General features: G+C 41.4%; 1 pseudogene across 1 annotated transcript in view; it reads right to left on the bottom strand.

The window, feature by feature from the left end:
- Window positions 1-4,240: 4,240 nt before the first annotated feature.
- The window catches only part of LOC308416321 (glyceraldehyde-3-phosphate dehydrogenase-like), a 64,648-nt pseudogene continuing 48,424 nt past the window's right edge, over window positions 4,241-20,464 (bottom strand). Inside the window, exon 2 of the transcript in view lies at window positions 4,241-5,254. The product of the transcript in view is annotated as a glyceraldehyde-3-phosphate dehydrogenase-like (transcript). The remainder of the gene's footprint in view (window positions 5,255-20,464) is intronic.

Here is a 20,464-nt window from a genome sequence, read left to right as displayed (position 1 = left end):
TTAGTAGTTTGTGTGTGTTCTGTGAGTTAGTAGTTTGTGTTCTGTGAGTTTGTAGTTTGTGTTCTGTGAGTTTGTAGTTTGTGTGTACAAGGCCTGAATTTGCTTCCTGGACACAAAATAAATCAATAAGTAAACATACAAAGAAAATTTTATGGGTTTAAAGGAATTTTAAGACTTTGAGGACACTGTTTAATTCTTTATGTATTGCTGGTTTCTAAGCCCTGACTACCAAGTGCTCCCAGGGAGTGGACACCATCCTGGCACTTTTATTCTGACCATCCTGCTTGGCTGCCCCATCGTGAGGTTGCCTTTCTCTTTTATTCCCGCCTGACTCCCTAGGCCATGATGGTGGTGGTATGCACATTCCTTCGTTCTTCCTGGCTAAGCTGGCCTCTTTCCCTGTGTGCTCATCTCTTTGCTTATAGATTCCACATCTGCTGTGGATGAGCAGAACCCACTGTCCTGTGCTGATTTGAGTTCATCCAACACAGTTAGGGCTGAATTGTTTTGGGAAGGAAAGAGGGGCAAAGAATGGAAGGAAACTAAGAAGGAGGAACAATTTCTCTTTCTTTTTTTCTTCAAAATGTTCAAATATAGAACATTTTCTCTGAGTACTATTTAAGTGAACCTCACTAGTTTTAACATATAGAGCTTTCATTGTTGTTCAGTTCCAAGAAGATTATTGTTTTTTTTTCATGATTTTCTACTTAAGCCAGGTGCTATCTATCTATCTATCTATCTATCTATCTATCTATCTATCTATCTATCTATCTATCTATTTAAATAGACAAGACTTTCTATATAACAGGATTTTACCAGTCATGTTAAGTGCCAACATTTTTTTTTCTGATATAACAGAGAAAGCCAACCAGCATTTGTGTCTTTAAGATGCACTTAAACCATTACCAGGATCATACAATTGGTGACCAGTCAGAATTATAAGCTTCTTAGAGATGAGGAACTAGTGCCTCAGGATGTAGCCACATCCTCTGAAGTCAGGTGTCTTCCAATCTTTGATAGATCAATGATGTCTGGCCAGTTTGATCCCACAAAGAAGCTGCGTTTTTTTGGCAGCTTCAAGGGGAGTGGGGATTTGTTTCTTATATCACCAAGTCTCTGCTCCAGAGCTGTTAGCACAAAGCTTGAGAAGAAAAGCCTTCTCTGAGAAAGCCCCAAACTCACAGTTCAGGATGAGTTATGTAATTTCTGCCTCTGTTTAATGAATAGCATGGAACTTTGTTTTTGACTTTACAGTGCATTGGCTGCTATTCTTGCAGGATCTGTGATTTCATATATTGTTACTGATTCACCCTCTGTCTCTTCTCCCCAATTCTTTTTTTCCCTTTCCCCTTTTCCATCTCCTTCCCCATCTCTCCCTGCCTCCATACCTTCTTCCCTCTCTCTCTCCCCTCAGTGGGCTACAGCACAGACATTCTCATGTACAAGTTATTGGTTTGAGTTTATGGACCTATTAATTGGAGATGAGGATGCTCTGTTTCTCTCCCCCTCTCACTTAGGCTACCAATTGGCCTGAGTATCTGTGTTTCCCTCTCCCCAATTCATACGTTGAAACCTAATTTCCAACGTGACAACGATAAGGTGTGGGGCTTTTGCAGGGCCATGATGTGGGACCCTATCAATGGGATTAGCATCTTTCATAAAAGAGATCCTTCTAAGAAGTGAGGTCATAATGAAAAAATTCAGTTTGTGAGGAGCTGATGCACCTCACCAGGCACCAAACATGCCATCACCTTGACCTTGGACTTCCTGGGCTCTAGAACTTCAGGGAGAGTTTTTGTTGCTTGTAAGACTCACGCCTAGTGTATGGTACATCATGAATGGACAGGACAAAATACGATTTAAAATTTCCCTTGTTCTGTCAGTGGGCCCCATACTTCAGGGCCCACTGTATTAAACACGCTGCCTCGTGGCCATTTGCTCACGCCACATGGAATTTTAACAGCTCACCCGATCTTTAGAAGCTGGAGTACCAAATTAGATATGTTTGATTTCTCATTCATTTCTAGCAAGTTTATCTGCTTCTCTATCTCCTCCATCACAGCTTTTCTTTTAAATTTTAACTCATGGATCAGCCTAAGAACTTTTAAAAAAGGCTGGAGAGATGGCTCAGTGATTAGAGCACTGACTGCTCTTCTAGGTCCTGAGTTCAAATCCCAGCAACCACATGATGGCTCACAACCATCTGTAATGAGATCTGATGCTCTCTTCTGGTGTGTCTGACAACAGCTACAGTATCTCTCTCTCTCTCTCTCTCTCTCTCTCTCTCTCTCTCTCTCTCTCTCTCTCTCTCTGTTTATCATCTTACAAAAAGAAGCTAATACAGTGATAACTGTATTTATCTGTATGCTTACCTACTACCCTGCTCACCCCGATATCCTGCTCACCCCGATATCCTGCTCACCCCGCTACCCTGCTCACCTGCTACCCTGTTCACCCCGCTACCCTGCTCACCCCGCTACCCTGCTCACCCTGCTCACCCCGCTACCCTGCTCACCCCGCTACCCTGCTTACCTCGATACCCTGCTCACCCCGCTACCCTGCTCACCCCGCTACCCTGCTCACCCTGCTCACCCCGCTACCCTGCTCACCCCGCTACCCTGCTCATCCGGATACCCTGCTCACCCCGCTACCCTGCTTAGGCAAATTTTGCCTAAACTTTGTATTTGTCATTGTGTTGCTTTAAAAATAATGTTTCTAAATATATGTTTTGTGATACATGTATCTGATGTATGTAAACAGCAAATAGATGTGGTATCAATGTCCATCCATATATACCGTCAGTATATATGATGAATATGGGTGCTACATATATGTACACATACGTATTTGTGTACATATGTGTCAGAATACAGTCTTACCAGTTTTTAAACTTTAACAGAGTATATATAGGCTTCCAGGACTTATTTTTACAACTTCACCTTTCACAGATTCAGCCACACCACAGTGACCACTGCTGCAAACTGTTCTGCAATTTAAGGACATCATCCTGTCCCAGGTGCTAAGACTTCTTTTGTTCTTCCAAACAGTGCTGCCATGAATATGTGTGCATGCCAAGACAGTAGTCGCAGCAAGGGTTTCTGTCATACGTGCTGTGCGCATGCTGTGTCAGACACACTGACAGACAGGACGTATGTTTCTCTCCACAGTGTGAGAACCTATTGGATAATATCATAGATTCACAAGGTAGGTTAGGTCTATACTTGTCCAGTACTCCTGTTCCTGCTCAGCGCACTTGAACACTGGAGTGTTGTTTTGTTCAAATTGTAGTCAATAACTTGAAGATCACACATTATCTCCACGTATGTGTGATATGGAATCATGACCCCGGGAAAGTCTGGATAAGGTGCAAGTCTACACAGGACAGAGCATGGCCCACGCACAAGGCTTCAGACAGAACTAGGTCTTAGTGTGGAGCTGGCTGAGTGTCAGGGTGGCAGGGTCTGTGGCTGGTTTGAAGCTCAGGGACAGAGGCAGAGGTTCCCTTCCAGGACTTGTGATGAGTGATGGGGTCACTTGTGATGATGACAGGTCAGTGTGTACCACAGCTCCCAGGTGAGGAGGTTGTATCCATATGATTGATAAGATCTATGTCTGGCTTTGTTAATGTTTGGTATATTCACAGGTGTCATTAATTATGGTTATAAATAAATCATGAATTTGTGCCTCCTGGTGTGCTGACAGGTAGTGGTTAATGAGTCATATTTTCTTGTCATTTATACTCAAAATGGAGTAACTCAAGTCAAAACTGTTGCCTTATAAAATGAAATAACTTAAGGCTAGGCATAGCTTGAAATCTGCTGTTCTGTACAAAGTTGTATAATCGAGAGCAGAAGCAGCCTACTATCAATGTGTAGATGTAGGAGTAGAAATACTGAGGCATATTCTGTGTAAAAGTTCAACTTTTATTATCTATCTACTTATATATGCTATCATATCTGTCTGTCTCTTTTATGGTTTCTTTGCTGTGAGGAGACACCATGACCAAGGCAATGCTTTTTTTTTGTGGGGGGGGGGGGGTGCAGTGGAACTTTATTGATGGTATTCAAGAGAGTTGGGAGGGCTCCCTAGGCCCCTATTATTATGAGGGTCTGGGATGAAAATTGTGAGGGAGATGCTCAGTGTTGGGGGCTGAGTTGGGATGGGGACTCCTCAGCAACTGAGGGCCTCTCTCTTGCTCTCAGTGTCCTTGCTGGGAGGGGGGTGAGTGGCCCAGGGTTTCTTATTCCTTAGAGGCCATGAAGGCCATGAGGTCCTCCACCCTGTTGCTGTAGCTGTATTCATTGTCATACCAGGAAATGAGCTTCACAAAGTTGTCATTGAGAGCAATGCCAGCTCCAGCATCAAAAGTGGAAGAGGAAGTCACAGGAGACAACCTGGTCCTCAGTGTAGCCCAGGATGCCCTTTAGTGGGCCCTCAGCTGTCTGCTTCACCACCTTCTTGATGTCATCATACTTGGCAGGCTTCTCCAGGTGGCATTTCAGATCCACAACAGATATATTGGGGGTAGGAACACGGAAAGCCATGCCAGTGAGTTTCCCATTCAGCTCTGGGATGACCTTGCCCACAGCCTTAGCAGCACCAGTGGATGCAGGGATGATGTTCTGGGCTGCCCCACAGCCATCACGCCACAGCTATCCAAAGGGGCCATCCACAGTCTTCTGAGTGGCAGTGATGGCACGAACTTGTCATGGATGTCAATGATGCCAAAGTTGTCATGGATGACCTTAGCCAGGGGGGCTAAACAGTTGGTGGTGTAGAATGCATTGCTGACAATTTTGAGGGAGTTGTCATATTTCTAATGGTTCACACCCACCACAAACATGGGGGCATTGGCTGAAGGGGCAGAGATGATGACCCTTTTGGCCCCACCCTTCAAGTGGGTCCCGGCCTTCTCCATGGTGGTGAAGACGCCAGTAGACTCCACAACATACTCAGCACCAGCATCACCCCATTTGATGTTAGTGGGATCTCGCTCCTGGAAGATGGTGATTTCCATTGATGAAAAGCTTTCCAATCTCAGCCTTGACTGTGCCATTGAATTTGCCACGGGTAGAGTCATATTGGAACATGTAGACCATGTTCCATGTTCAATGAAGGGGTTGTTGATGGCAACAATATCCACTTTGCCAGATCCTGAGCAGAAGGCAGCCCTGGTAACCAGGAGCCCAATACGGCCAAATCCATTCACACCAACCTTCACTATCTTGTTTAAGGGACAAGGTTGGCACTGTCTCTGGAACAGTGAGGAGCAGAGAGCCCTAAGGTAACTCTTACAAAGGATATTTAATTGGGGCTAGCTCACAGGTTCAGAGGTTCAGTACGTTATTATCAAGGCAGGAACTATAGCAGCATCCAGCCAGGCATGTTCTGAAGGTAAACAGGAGAATATTGCTGTCTTTTCAGGCAGCTACAAAAATGGTTGCAAAGCCCACCTCTACATACTTTCTTCAACAAGACCACACCTACTCCAACAAAGCCATACCTCCCAATGGTGCCACACCCACTCAATTCACCACACTATCTTGTCTTTCTGTCTATCTCTATCTATCTATCTATCTATCTATCTATCTATCTATCTATCTATCTATCATCCATCCATCCATCTATCTGTCTTTCTATCTATCTATCTATCTACCATCTATTTTATCTACTTTGCTGCTTACAAAAACTTCTACATAAATGTGAGGTGAAGACAGGCTGATTATCAATTAATAACCAATGCTGATAATGTAATCAGGTGTACTTAAGTAATGAAGCTTCCATAAAAGCCTCCAAGTGACAGGTACTTAGTGCATGCTGTTTGGTCAGTGTCAAAATGTTTGGCGGTTAGGGGTGAGCTGGACCCTGCACAAATGTTCAGTTACCTCTTCTCCCCACAGTGTGACCAGTATCACCATTTGGCTTTTCTTTCTTGTGGCCTTTGTGACAAATAACCAGATATAAGTGAACTGTTCCCACCCACTGTGAGCTGTACTACAGGATATCAATATTGCCTGCCTTCCCTCCCTCCCTCCTTCCCTCCTTCCCTCCTTCCTCTTTCTCTCCCTTTCTCTCTCTCTTCTCCCCCCTTTCCCCACTTTTTGAGATAGGATCTTTCTGATACCCAGCCAGACCTTCCTGCTTCAGCCTCCCAAGTGCTGGCATTTACTACCATACCCCCATGGAATTCCAAATTTGAATCTAAGGTGGAATTAAGTGCAAGCATCCTGAGATCCAACACTTGTTCCTCGAGTCTGAAGTGAAGGGAATACTGGGTGAACCTCTAGGTTCAATGCTATTTCCTAGTAATAGTTCCCAAAATTGGATGAACTTGTAGGATCTCCCAGATGCCATGCAGAAGATAAAAGAATTGGTTGGAGTGAGGGGAAAAAAACTTACATATTTCATGCCAGAGGTATTATTTGTAAACATAGTTTAGTAATGTCATCTAAACTAAGAGTTTAGATGACATTAATATATTGATATAAACTATTATTTAGGGCTTAATTTTGACAGTTTCTTTCATGTTTCACTATTAATTAATTAATTAATTAATATTTTTTGACAAGGTGTCTCTTTGTGATCCTGGTTATACTGGAGCTGCCTATGTAAACCACAGTGGCTTCAAACTCACCTCTTACTGCCTTTTCCTGCCTCTACCTCCCAAGTGCTGGTTTAAAAGCATGCACCACCATGCCTGGGTCTACTATTTCTTATTTTTAGCCATTTTAATTGCCCTTTGTATTTTCCTCATGACTAGATTTCAGACTTCATTATATCTACTTATTTATGTCTATGCACATTATCTGTTGAAATGTCTACTCACGTCTTTGTCTGTGTTATAACTGAGTTGTTTATTCATAAACTATGAGTGTTATGAGCCCTAGCTCTTTCTCAGGTATGAAGTGAAAATTTTTGGTTTCTTTGGAGACTCAGTTGTGTCTGGTGATGTTTTTATGGAAGCTGTCTTATGAGAGGATATTTTGCTGAAGCAGACACATGAGAGGATGTTTTGCTGAGGCAGACATGTGAGAACATGTGATATTTGGAAAGAGTGTAAATATAACTCAATGACCATGCTTTTGCATTGTTTCATCTTGTTTCTCTGGTCATCACTGATCTTCACTTGTAGAGAGAAACTCGCCAAAGAACTTCTCATGGTATTTGCTTGTTTCTTGCCACTTCTGCAGACTCGTGATTCGGCAGAACCTTGTGGTTTCTTCTAGAAGTGGAGCCACTGTTGCTGATTCACATTTGATGTGTACCGACCGGACTGGATTGCTGTTACAGATTCGTGTTTGATGTTTTAGACTGGACTAACGATATTCTTACAACAAAGATTGGAATTGCCCCAAAGAACTACTTCTAAACAGGTCCATGTCCCCCTTGTCCTACTAACCATCTTTCTCACCTACCTTTGGTTGGTGGACTAGAAGTGGGGTTGAAGTATTTAAAAACTTTTATTAAATAGGTTTTGAAAAATCTAAGCCTACACAGATATGCTGTTTGAAAATATTTTCTCCCATTTTTTTCATTTTCTTAAATTATTTATAAAAGCATATTTTATGCATATAGGTGTTTCACATGTCTGTGCACCATGTGTGTGCAGTGCCTATGGGGGCCAGAAAAGGACATATGATCTCTTGGGACAGTAGCTACTAGCAATTTTGAGCTACTATATGGGTTCTGAGAATTGAACCCAAGTCTTTTAGAAGAACCAGTGCTCTTAACTAGAGAACCATCACTGTAGCCTATGTTTTATGTTCTTAGAGATAATCAATCTGAAGGCGAAGCTTGAAATTTTGGTGAACTGCAATTCATTAAGGCTTCTTTTTACATATTGTGTTTTTGGCTGAAAGTATAAGAACTTTTTTCCTCGTCTTAGATTTCCAAGATTTTTTTTTTTTTATTTTGCTTAAAATGTTTTGTAGTTTTTAATGATTCCTGTTTAAGACCATGGCTTGTTTGTTTGTTTATTTATTTATTTGTAAAAAATACAAAGCTTATGTTACACTTTGTTTGGTTCTACGTGTACCATTTGTGGCCAAGGCTGTTCCCTCTGTTAATTTGCTTTGGTCCTTTTTAAAGAATTTTTGGTCATGTCTGCTGGCTCTGTGCTCTGTTCTGTCTATCTGCATGTCTGCTCCTTGACAGTACAACACAGACAATCATGTAGGTTGACTTTTCCTACGTGAGGAGTTTTATTCTTTAAAACTGTATTAGTGGTTCTACTTCCTCTGTCTACATACAAGGTTGACAGTTCACACCTGCAAACATCTTACAGGGGGTTTCATAGGAGTTACATATTAATTTGGGAAGAAATCATTTTTATATAAAGCTCTTTCAACTCCATAACATGGCTATAATTCTACACTTATTTTCTCCACCTCTGAGAACTCAGGCGTGGTACACTCCACTGCCCCCACTGTTTCTGTCCTGGGTGGATACGACTTCCCCAGAGTTTTCTTTCCTCCACTGCCAGGCACAAACATGAATATTAAATTCTCAACCAGAAACCCTCTCTACAATAATATTATATCCAGTAGACAAAGATATAAACTGCCTTTCTATATGAGATAAAAGATCTATATAATTCCTTAAAATATTCATATCTACCCAATGCAAATTATGTCCACTTGGATCCAGATCATTTTTCTTGAGCTCAATCTTGATTTCTTCTCCCATCTCCTTCTGCCTCCTGACTCTACTTCTGCTCCTCAACCTTTTGCCGCCTATCTCTCTATGTCCAATTATGTATCGACTTAACATAAATCTAGACTCCTTCTCCCAACAACCCTCTCTACCTCAGTGCCTTGGCATTCCCCTACTCTGGGAAAATGTGCCTTCACCATACCAAAGACCTCTTCTCCCATTGATGCCCAACAATGGCATGCTTATTCTTCATGAATGCATTTAGCCTGTCACCATCAAGTACAAGGTTAGCTGTAGGGACATTTGCAAAAGACCTTTATCCAATAGAGATGATTCTTTTCTCTTCTTCTTCCTCCTCCTTGTCTTAATAATGAGTATATATTGAATGCTGTCAAATAATTTTATGATTGTGATGGTTAATATTGATTGCTACCTTGGCAGGATGTAGGATCACCTAAGAGACACACTTTGTCATGTCTATGAGACAGTTTCTAGATGAGGTTAATTGAGGTAAGAAGACTTACCCTGAATGTGGGTGGTCCTGTTCCACCACATTCCCAGGGCTAGGGTTTTTTGGACTTTGTAAAAAGAATCTCACAGAGCACCAGCACTCATGTCTCTGCTTCCCAACTATGGACACAATATGACCATGTTTTTGCTACTCACCTTTGCTACAATAGATGATAACCTCAAATTATGAGCCAAGAAAAAAACCTTCTTCTCTTGACAAAAGTAGCTAACATGTGCACCAATTGATATAATAATGCAGTTTTAATTACTTTTTAGCTCATTAATATGTAGATTACATTGACATTTAAAATATTAAATTTGTTTTGTATACTTGGAAACAATCCACTTGGCCATGTTGTGTGATCTTGTGTGTACATGCATGCGTGTGTGTTTGTGTGTGTGTGTGTGTGTGTGTGTGTGTGTGATGTCTTTGTATTGTTTTGCTTTATAAAACAAATTGAGATATTTTAGGATTTCTTTACATAAAGTTGGTGTTAATTTTTTTGGTAAACATTCAATAAAATTTTTTTTCAGCAAAACCTTTTGGACCCAAAGAATTCTGTTCTGGAACTTGTAAGATGGTAAAGTCTGATATCTTTTTTTAATTTGACAAGGCTGATGGTACTTAACTGTAATATATAACAATTGCTTAGGAGTTTCCTGGGTGGTTAGGCTGTCCTCTCTGGTCATGTCATGATAGAACAACCTTTTGTCATGCTTTATCTGTGCCCATTGTTATCTGCAGACTCTCAGTCTCTGCAGTCCTGATTACAAGGACAGTGCAGGGATCACCACCATCACTCCTTGAGCCTTTAGATTCCCACCTCTGCCTTCTCTTGATTTTCCTGAATCTTATGTTAGCTTTAGACAGAGCATCCAGGGTTTTTAGTTGTTTGAGTGAGAGTAGGGTTATTTGAATTTCTTCTTCCTCATTTCCTAGAAGTCGAAGCCCAGAGCAGGGAATTTACTGAGGGGAAAAAATCTCCACTGAGAGATATGTTTTTAGTTACAGTCTATCACTGTGATGGAACAGTTCAAATGGAATCAACTTTGGAGAACTAGGAATTTATTTCATTCACACCAAGCCACAGGTTATCACCGAGGGAAACCTGGGCAGTAACTCAAACAGGAACTCCAAATATAAACCATGGAGGGACCACACTTGTTGGCTTGCTTGCAGAATTATGCTTAGTTAGTTTGTTTTAAAAATAGCTCAGGACCACTTACCTAGGGATAGTGCTCCCAACTGTAGACTGGGCTCTCCTATATTAATTAGTAGTCAAGACATCCCCTAAGACATGCCCACAGGTCAATGTAATCTGTAAAGTCAACTATGACTCCCTTCTCATTTGACTCTGGGCTGGGCCAAGTTGGCAGTGAAAGCTGTTCCAGTTAGCTTATTCAAGGTAACATGGAGAATGAGATTTAAAGCTGGGTTTATAAACTGTGTGTTATAAAGGCCAGGGTTGAGGGATAATCCCTCCCATTTTCTGTGAACTTGAGTTTTATATCTAGGGTCTGCAGTAGTTTGAATGAGAATGGACCCCATTGGCTCATATATTTGAATTTTTGGTCTCTACCAACTGGAACTATTAGGAGGAGGACTAGGAGATGTGACCTTGTGGGAGGAAGTATGTCAATGATCTCGGAGATTTCAGAAGCTCACCTCATTACCAGTTATGCACTCTCTGCCTCTTGTTTGTGGATTAAGATGTAAACTCTCAGCTACTGCTCCAGCGCCATCCCTGCCTGCCTGCCAACCTTCCTGTCTGGTACAATGCTCTCTGCCGTGCTGACATGGACTCTCACCCCCTGAAGCCTTGATCGTGGTGTCTCTCCACAGCAATAGAAAAGGAACTAAGGCAATGTTGTAGCGCATGATTCCCATTGGGAAGTTGTGCATGCCTCCTTTCTTGTTTATCACATCAATATGTAGCCCTTGCTGAGTCACTCAGGTCTAAGCCCATGTCCACAGTTACTGTGTTGGGTTGCCTCATGCTTTTTCTGATTCCTATCCCTGTTCTAAACAAATGCAGGTGATCTGTAGCCACCGGTTGATCCTGATATTTGAAGCCCATAACGACAAACCCTGCGATGTGTTAGGAAGGAGGGAGCACCAGCTTTGTCTACATCTGTCTGAGCATAGGTCTCTAGCTTCCGGCACAGTTGATGGTAGTATTAGTCCTTAGCCACCATCTCCACCTTGAATTCCCTTCTGCTATTTTTTTTTTTTTTTTTTGTGGACTGCCTAGTTTAAACCTTCACTTTCCAAGTTAGTCCCTGCAGCCTTTCTCTAATTTCCCTGGCTCCTAGAATTTCAACTCCCCCAAAGGTAAGAGACCAACAGTTTATGGAACTTCATTCTTAAGTGATTAATAACTCTGAGCAGGGACGACTTTGAAAGGTAATGTCTGCCATTAGACTGAGCTAAAGCTTTCCTTCTGCAACACTGTACAAGATGGTATTACCACCTGGGTCTCTTATTTCTTGTCCCCTTGTCCTCTCCTGTCTTGTTTCCTTGGGAGCTCTTCCTTAATAAATCACCTGCACACAAACTGTAATCTCAAGTCTGCAACTGGGGGCCTGGCTGGCCTGAGATATCTATCAAAGGAGCACAAAGGTAGACATTTGTCTGTTTGGAAAGTGAAGGTGTGTAGTAAGCAGCATCGTTACCATGGTCACTGGTGCTGAGGAAGACAGGGGAGGAATCTCATCCAACTTGCCATGAGCTTGTTGTTATGGAGACAGATTTGCTGGGCTTTATTACGATGCTGATTTTCTTCAGGTATGGTGTTGCTGTGGAAACAGAGCCCAAAGCCTCAAAGAATACTCATTTCTTTATCCACCTGCTTATGGTTCATTAGCAAAAGTAGCCTGGTATGCTAGATGTTCATGGTATTGGTACTCAACCCCGCTCTCTAGAGAAGGGCCACAATCCCAGACTTTATTCCTGGGTGAGTGGGAATTTTGGGCAATTTAAAAATGAGGTTTGTTAAGATAGATGGGAACAAAATTTTTTTCCTGTGATGCACAGTTTTCAAAACCACTGCTGTGAATTTCTCTACGACATGTTCATTTTAATCTAGGATCAAACAGAGCCACTTTAGACTCAGTCTTAATTTGAGCCTATAGATTCTTTCGGAACCAGCCTGTGCTCCTATAATCGAGTGTAGTCATGCTATGTATGGTCGTGCTAACCCACAGATACATCTCCTGTGGTAGTGGAACGGGGAGAAGAGTAGGTCTGGGTATGGCAGCCCTCGGTTTTGATGGCCCCGAGGCTGAGCTGAGTGTAGGTGTCGCTGTAGCCCCAGCATGCTCCCCAGTGGACCACAGAGTGTCTCAGTTATGGTCTATAGATACAATTTCATGGGTAAAGGAGATTTTGGGTTGACTCTTGAGACGGGGAGAACGTGTTGAAAACAAGTTGTCTTAGTCTAAAAAGGTCTTTGCTTTGTCACTGGGAAGTGGGTGATGACTTGCAGCTTTTCTTGTTACTAAGCTGAAATTAAACTTTGCTAATTATTTAAAATTTCAAAGGCTTCCCTGACATTTTACTACCTGCAGTTCTTGGAAACATCAGCCTATGAGTCAAGGTCAAATCTCTGGGTGCAGTTAGGAGGTGGTTCCCACAGAACACACTTCTCTCATAGCTGCTCAGGGGCCTGAGAAGCAATGACCCAGGAGGCAATCACCACGGTGCTCGTTCAGGGAGCCAGAGAGCTGAGGTGCCACATAGGGATAAGGACGGATGAGACTCCACTCTTGGTCCCTTAGCTCTTGCACAGCTTTCAGAGGGAGGATTTTAAAAGGAATCTTTAAGCTTTTATTAACATTCTCCACTTTTGAAACCCTGTATTTGCTAGGCTAGCAGAGGGAAATTAATTCCACCCCCTTTCTGCCTTCTAAGCCTTGAATGACTTGACAGTAATGATCACACCTCATCGTTACACACCAGACTCCAGGACCAGCTTTGAGTACTTGGCATTTAATTCTTAGCCTTCTAGCCCTGGAGCTCTAAGGGAGAACAAAGAAGAGGATGGGAGGGTGTGGCGGGCTGCCAGATAATATTTGGTTATATGTTTATTTGTTGTTCTGTTACTGGTTACCTGGTGGTGGCTTCTCAGCACTTAGAATGTCGACCTGGTGATGCATGTGACCTGGATGTTTCAAATGATGTGTTATAATCCTTGCTTTATTATTTGAATAGAGACATTCATGATTCTATGCCCCACAGATCGATCTGGGCCCACTAAAACTCAGCAGGAATCCAGGGAAAGTGGAGAAGCAGAGACCCAGGGATGATAGGATCATTGACTACCCATGGCAGGCTAACAATGCTGATGCTGATGCCGGTGGTGATGTCAAAGATGGTGAAGATGCCTGCTTGGCCTCCCTCTTGGCCCCACTCCAAGTGCTTTTCATGTAGGAGCTCACTTGATCCTCATCTTCGCCACATAAAATCAATACCATTAACATTTTTATTTCCAGGTGAAGGCACTATTGTGAAATAAAATAAAATTTCCAATATCACACAGTCTGTAAATAGCAGAAACAAAGGTGAGCCCCAAACTAGCTCTATACCAGAGGGGAACCCCAAACTAGCTCTTAGCCATGGGGATTCCTAAGCAGCTGTGATGAGGCTTTATTCATTTCTCTCTTTCTTCTAAGTATTTTATTGGGTACCACCAATTTGCAAGTCTTCCCTGCCTCTCTTCTGCTTACCCCTGGCATTTTTGATGATTATGGAGAGAATTCTAGGTGCTAGCTATTCTGTTAAAGGATTTGTAGGTAGTATATCATATAATACTCAGACCAACTTTATGAAGCAAAGGGAGGTGAATCTGTCTAGTGGGACAGAGTAAGGATGCAGCAGCAGAGCTAGTTGGCCAGATGTCATTGCTGTGCGCCTGAGATCTGAGTAGTGTGAATTACAAGGTACTGTGGGAATACAATTCAGCCCAGGTTTTTACATGCTATGTGCTGAGAGATGCCCTTCTGTAGTGTAAACCTCATTTCTACCCCCTGTCTCTTCATCTCAGTGTGCTGAGTAAAGTTAGCCCCAGAAAATTTAAAAAGGGTGATGCTGTGGGCAAGGGGGTTGAGTGGGGGCTGATGCTGCCTGTGAACTTGGGGCTCTGAGAACACTATGGAATTTCTTTAAAATGCCAATGGCATTTGGGGGTGAGTATCAGACTGGTCTTGTGGAGGGGCTAACACATCTTGTGGATGTGTTATAGTCAGGAACTATCAATTACAAACCATCTGCCCTGGATGTTGTGCAATGGTGCCAGGTTGTCTCTTGCTAGGCAGGAAGAGGGTACAGTAGAGTCAGGCATGGCTCTGGAACCTGGAAGCCATTCTCTCAATTTTCTTGGTGCTTCCTGGTATAGCAACCCAGTTTTTTCTCCAGGCTGGTTAATGAGCTTCTCTAAGCACATAGTGAAAGATGGCTCCAGAGTGGACCCTTGGCTAGCTGTAGTAGCCTGTATTAGTCAGGGTTCTCTAGAGTCACAGAACTTATGGGTAGTCTCTATATAGTAAGGGAATTTGTTGGTGACTTACAGTCTGTGGTCCAACTCCCCAACAATGGTCAGCAGTAGCTGTGAGTGGAAGACCAAGGATTTAGCAGATGCTCAGTCCCACAAGGCAGGCAGGTGAAGAAGAGTCTTCCTTCTTTCAATGTCTGTATGTAGGTTTCGAGCAGAAGGTGTGTCCCAGATTAAAGGTGGGTACCACCACGCCTTGATCTGGGATTTGCTTTGTCCTAGGTTGACCTTAAACTCAGAGATCTCCTTGCCTTAATCTCCCGTGATTCATAGTCACTATACCTCAAGATCTCCATGCGAAGACCCAGGTCAGAAATTTCTATCTCTCAGCCTCAAGATCAGAATCACAATTCTGGATTGTGGTTCATTCCAGATATAGCCAAGTTGACAACCAGGAATAGCTATTACATAGTCTGTTCTCATACAACGTTCTAAGGAAGAAAAACCCGATTGGCATGGTTCTGGCTAACCATTGCTCTCTGGCCTAGTTAATAATCTGATTAATATAAACATGATGACCACAATAGAAAGAACTGCTTCTATATTTCTAATTGTAGCATAGTCGAATACTTTGTTCAACTTGTATTCCTCTCCAGTAATTACCAAAATTTGTTCCAACTCTGTAATCACACTGTAGTCCCTGTCTATAAAGCAACACGGTTAGTGGTTTTATTTAAGGTTGTACTGGACTCGGTTCTGAGAATGCCATCTTGGGTTTTGTTAATAAAAACATCCTTCTCTGTCTGCCTGGAACAAGGCGTTCGACCTGTAGAGCCTGTCATGTGGCTGATGAGCACTGTCCCAGAGGTGCACTCTGGCAGTTTTGTTTTTGTTTTGAGATAGGTTGCCCGGGCTAACATCCAGCTGTGGGTCTTTAGCCCCAGCCTCCTCTGTAGCTTTAATCTCTGTGCTCTGGAGACCTAGGCAGGCCAGTCTGGTCTACAGAGTGAGTTCCAAGACAGCCAGGGCTACACCGAGAAACCCTGTCTCAAAAAAACAAAAACAAAAGTTAAAAATATGTAATATTTAAAATTAATTATTTGGGAATTTTATAGATGCATATGATGTATTTTTTTCATTATACCCCTTACCCAGTGTCTCCAATTCCCCCAACTTGCACCTCGATTACTGCACCAGCTTCTCAGCACCATCTAAAACCAGGAAGGAGTTGTAAAGGAAGGAGAGCTGCCAACAAAGCTCCCATGACAAAGCAATGCTAGGTGTCTAACAAGCAATCAGAACTCCTGTAGTACCTCCTGTGACATTTGAAACCCAAGGTTGCCCTGTTGGCCTCTTGGCCACATGAGCTAAAGTGACCTTTCCCCCACAGCACAAGAGCATCTGAAATCAAATCATCCTTTTCCAATCCGAGCCTGGAGCTGGCAGCTGGCAGTTTTCTGTGTTGGGAATCATCTGCATGCATTAGGCACCTTGCCCACCACCTACCTCGCCCGGGTGGCCTCCTGGGATGCTTCCTTTGGCAGGAGTGTCTTCCAGCTGTGAGGATTATTAGGGCGACTCTGAATTATTTATGCAGATGCTCTTTTATCAGCTCCAATTGTCATGAATTGGTTGTAATCAAAGTGATTTAGGTTTGAGGAACAAAAGGGTGAGGAGCTTTAATTTATGGGTTTGCTGTTGCCATTAAAGATCTCAACAGCGATAGAGTCTGTGGTTTGGTGTGCTGGAAGTGGCTGTGAGGTTGGAGTCAGTAGGCTTGTGTTCAAGGCTCTGCCCTTCCATCCAGACTGAGCATTATAGCCAGTGCTTTCGGGAGCTCATGTCTAATGTATCCACACCAGCTGAGGGCAGCTCCAAGCAGCTTAGTGTAGAACCTGAGCTAAAAGCTGAGTGGTTAGATATCCTCTTTGCTCCAATCCACTGAGATCCATGTTGGTTGACCTGAAGGGTATTTCTTTTTCTTTTTTTCTTTTTTTTTTTTTTTGGAATTGTTTGAATTTGTATTAACATATATTAATTACATAATAATGTGTTCTTCTGTCTTACTTTTAGACGTGTACATAATGTATTTTGATCATATTCACCCTTCCCCCATCATTCTCTTGTGTCCCTTCCTGCTCCTGTTCATCTTGTCTCTTCCGAAGCAGTCCCCTTCCTACTTTGTCTTTTGTACATGACTCAATGAGTTTTCACTAGGACTGCTTACAGGACTGTGGGCGCCTTGCCAGTGGGTATGCCACTGAAGAAATGCCCCCTCCCACGAACCAGCCATTGACTATTTAGGTTTTCTTTGAACTCACTCTTTGTTTTCCTTACAACTTTATTTTAAAAAAATAAAAGAGAGATACATGTAGAAAAATTTAAGAACATTTTGGAATAAAACCATATGAATATATTTTTGTCAGTACTTGTTTTTTTTTTTTTTTTATAGTTTTGATAGTGTGCATTGAAATCTTACTAGTTACCATAAGCATAAAGAACATGTAAAACTAAATGTAACATGAAAATAGGCAAGGTTTTCTTGGTGTGTATAGATTGAACATAATGATTTTTAAATACCAAAAATTGTCACAGGCTATCTTCTTAGCTCTTAGGATAGTAATGATTTAAGGTCTAGGGGTGCTGTACACTTGTTGTTGCTGTTTTTGTTTTTGTTTTTGTTTTTTTTTCCTAAGAAGGACTGAGGCTTTCACTTTTTGGTTTTTTTTTTTTTTTTTTTTTTTTGAACTTCATATGATCTGTGAGTTGTTTCTTGGTTATTCAGAGCTTTCTAGTGCTAGTATCCAATTATCAGTGACTGCATATTATGTCTGTTCTTTTGTGACTGGGTTACCTCACTCAGGATGATATTCTCTAGATGCATCCATTTTCCTAGGAATTTCATAAAGTTATCGTTTCTAGTAGCTGAGTAATACTCCATTGTGTAAATATATCACAATTTTTGTATCCATTCATTTACTGAAGGACATCTGGGTTCTTTCTAGCTTCTGTCTATTATAAATAAGGCTGCTATGAACATGGTGGAGCATGTGTCTTTATTGTATGTTGAAGCATCTTTGGGGTATATGCCCAGAAGTGGAATAACTGGGTCTTCAGGTAGGACTATGTCCAATTTTCTGAGAAATCGCCAGACTGATTTCCAGAGTGGTTGTACCAGCTTACAACCCCACCAACAGTGGAAGAGTATTCCTATTTCTCCTCATTCTCACCAGCATCTGCTGTCATCTGAGTTTTATATCCTAGCCATTCTGACTGGTGTGAAGTGGAATCTCAGGGTTGTTTTGATTTGCATTTCCCTGATGACTAGGGATGCCGAGCACTTCATTAGATGTTTCTCAGTCATTCGATATTCCTCAGTTGAGAATTTTTTGTTTAGCTCTGTACCCATTTTTTAATAGGATTGTTTTAGTCTCTGGAGTCTACCGTTTTGAGTTCTTTGTATATATGGGATATTAGACCTCTATCAGATGTGGGATTGGTAAATATCTTTTCCAAATTTGTTGGCTGCAATTTGTCTTCTAGACAGTGTCCTTAGATTTACAGAAACTTTGCAATATCATTAAGTCCCATTTATCGATCCTTGATCTTAGAGCACAAGCCATTGGGGTTCTGTTCAAGAAAATTTCCCCTGTGTTTTTGAGTTCTAAGGTTTTCCCCACTTTCTCTTCTAATAGTTTCAGTGTACCTAGTTTTATGTGGAGATCTTTGATCCACTTGCACTTGAGGTTTGCACAAGGAGATAAGAAAGGGTCTATTTTCATTCTTCTGCATGTTGAGTGCCAGTTAAGACAACACCATTTGTTGAAGAGGTTGTCCTTTTTCCATTGAATGTTTTCAGCTCCTTTGTCAAAGATCAAGTGACCATATGTGTGAGAGTTTATTTCTAAATCTTCTATTCTGTTCCATTGATCTACCTGCCTATCTTTGTACCAATACCATGTGGTTTTTAACACAACTGCCTTGTAATATAGCTTGAGGTTAGGGATGGTGATTCCCGCAGATGTTTTCTTGTTGTTGAGGATGGATTTCAATATTCTAGATTTTTGGTATTCCAGATGAATTTGCAAATTGCTCTTTCCAACTCTATGAGGAATTGAGTTGGAATTTTGATGGGGATTGCATTGAATCTGTAGATTGCTTTTGGTACGATGACCATTTTTACAATGTTAATCCTTCCAATCCATGAGCATAGGAGTTCTTCCCACCTTCTAAGATCTTCTTCAATTTTCTTCTTCAGAGATTTGAAGTTCTTGTCATACAGGTCCTTTACTTGCCTAGTTAGGGTCACACCACGGTATTTCATATTGTTTGTGACTATTGTGAAGGGTATCTTTTCCCTAATTTCTTTCTCAGCATGTTTGTCCTTTGAGAAGAGGAAGGCTACTGATTTGTTTGAGTTAATTTTATATCCAGCCACTTTGGTGAAGTTGTTTATCAGCTGTAAAAGTTCTCTGGTGGAATTTTTGGGGTCACTTAAGTATACTATCATGTCATCTGCAAATAGTGATATTTTTACTTCTTTCTTTCTCATTTGTATCCTTTGATTTACTTTTGCTGTCTAGTTGCTCCAGCCAGGACTTCCAGCACTATGTTGAATAGGTAGGGGGAGAGTGGGCAGCCTTGTTTAGTCCCTGATTTTAGTGGGATTGCTTCAAGTTTCTCACCATTAAGTTTGATATTGGCTATTGGTTTGCTGTACATTGCTTTTATTATGTTTAGGTAATAAATTTCTGTTCTTTTGAAGACTTTTAACATGAAGGGGTGTTGAATTTTGTCAAATGCTTTCTCAGCATCTAGTGAGATGACCGTGTGGTTTTTTTATATGGTGGATTATGTTAATGGATTTCCGTATATTAAATCATCCCCACATCCCAGGGATGAAGCCTACTTGATCATGGTGAATGATTGTTTTGATGTGTTCTTAGATTTGGTTTGTAAGAATTTTGTTGAGTATTTTTGCATCAATGTTCATAAAGGAGATTGGTCTGAAGTTCTCTTTCCTTGTAGGGTCTTTGTGATGGTTTTGGAATGAAAGTTATTGTGGTTTCGAAGAATGAGTTGGGTACTGTTCCATCTGACTCTATTTTGTGGAATAGTTTGGAGAATACTAGTATTAGGTTGTCAATAAATGTCTGATAGAATTCTGCACTGAACCCATCTGGTCCTGGGCTTTTTTTTTGGTTGGGAGGCTTTTGATGACAGCTTCTATTTCTTTAGGTGTTATGGGATTATTTAGATGGTTTATCTGGTCCTGGTTTAACTTTGGTATCTGGTAATGGTCTAGGAATTTATCCATTTCCTCCAGATTTTCCAGTTTTGTTGAATATAGTCTTTTGTAGTAAGATCTGATGATTTCTTGAATTTCCTCAGTTTCAGTTGTTATGTCTCCACTTTCATTTCTGATTTTGTTAATTTGGATACTTTCTCTTTGCTGTCTAGTTAGTCTGGCACAGGGTTTATCAATCTTGTTAATTTTCTCAAAGAACCAGCTTTTGCTTTTCTTGATTCTTTGAATGGTTCTTTTTTTGTTTCTACTTGGTTAATTTCTGCTCTGAATTTGATTATTTTTTGCCATCCACTCCTCTTGGGTGTATCTGTTTCTTTTTGTTCTAGAGCTTTCAGCTGTGCTGTCATGTTGCTAGTGTATGATCACTCCAGTTTCTTTTTGAAGGCACCTAGATTATGAGTTTTTCTCTTAGTACTGCTTTCATTGCATCCCATAGGTTTGGGTATGTTGTGCTTTCATTTTCGTTAATTCTAGAAAACCCTTAATTTCTTTCTTTATTTCTTCT

The sequence above is a fragment of the Micromys minutus genome (assembly GCF_963924665.1).
Source record: "Micromys minutus genome assembly, chromosome: 1".
Taxonomy (NCBI): domain Eukaryota; kingdom Metazoa; phylum Chordata; class Mammalia; order Rodentia; family Muridae; genus Micromys; species Micromys minutus.
Note: the sequence above shows the minus strand (reverse complement) of the source record. Positions and strands in the feature narration are given on the sequence as shown.